Raw genomic sequence first — 479 nt, forward strand, 5'->3', positions numbered from 1 at the left:
CACACACACATACACGCGTACACACACACGCGCGCGCACGCACGCAAACACACGCACACACGCATGCACGTTTTGTTACATAGTCGGGACATGGCGTGCAAAAGTTTTGACCCGTGGGAACCCAATTTCAAACATGAAAAAACATATTTATGAAACTCATAAAAATTGGATTTTAGGACCCAAATTGTTTTAGCCTGTGCTCACTCAGGAATCACTTTAAAATGGCATAATTCTTGATTTAATTTTTCCAGGTTTTTCGCAACTCCATGGGGACTTAACGAATCACGTCAAACGAAAACTACCAGCAGGTGGCGCTTATTTTTTTTCAAGAGACGATATTTAGAGCCTTTAAGGTCAGCAATTGTGTTTTGCAGGAGCCATGGTCGTATATTTTTTAACACAAAAATTGTGAAATATTTTGTTCACATGCACAACTGGGTGCAAGCCCCCTCCCATTTTCTGACACGATATCCGACAGA

Source organism: Hippocampus bargibanti, linkage group LG10 (assembly GCF_051943395.1).
Source record: "Hippocampus bargibanti isolate YZ-2025 linkage group LG10, ASM5194339v1, whole genome shotgun sequence".
NCBI lineage: Eukaryota > Metazoa > Chordata > Actinopteri > Syngnathiformes > Syngnathidae > Hippocampus > Hippocampus bargibanti.